The following is a 390-nucleotide window of genomic DNA, read 5'->3' as shown; positions in this document are numbered from 1 at the left end:
TTTCAGTTTTTTTTTTTTTTTTTTTTTTTTTTTTTTTTTTTTTTAATAGAGACAGGGTTTCACCATGTTGGCCAGGCTGATCTCGAACTCCTGACCTCAAGTGATCCACCCGCCTTGGCCTCCCAAAGTGCTGGGATTACAGGTGTGAGCCACCATGCCTGGCTTTTTTTTTTTTGACATGGAGTCTCGCCCTGTCACCCAGGCTGGAGTGCAGTGGTGTGATCTCAGCTCACTGCAACCTCCACCTCCCGGGTTCAAGTGATCCTCCTGCATCAGCCTCCTGAGTAGCTGATATTACAGGCATGTGCCACCACACCAGGGTAATTTTTTGTATCTTTAGTAGAGACAGGGTTTCACCATGTTGCTCAAGCTGGTCTCAAACTCCTGACC

Source organism: Sapajus apella, unplaced genomic scaffold, assembly GCF_009761245.1.
Source record: "Sapajus apella isolate SASKATOON/1434 unplaced genomic scaffold, GSC_monkey_1.0 scaffold3068, whole genome shotgun sequence".
NCBI lineage: Eukaryota > Metazoa > Chordata > Mammalia > Primates > Cebidae > Sapajus > Sapajus apella.
Note: the sequence above shows the minus strand (reverse complement) of the source record.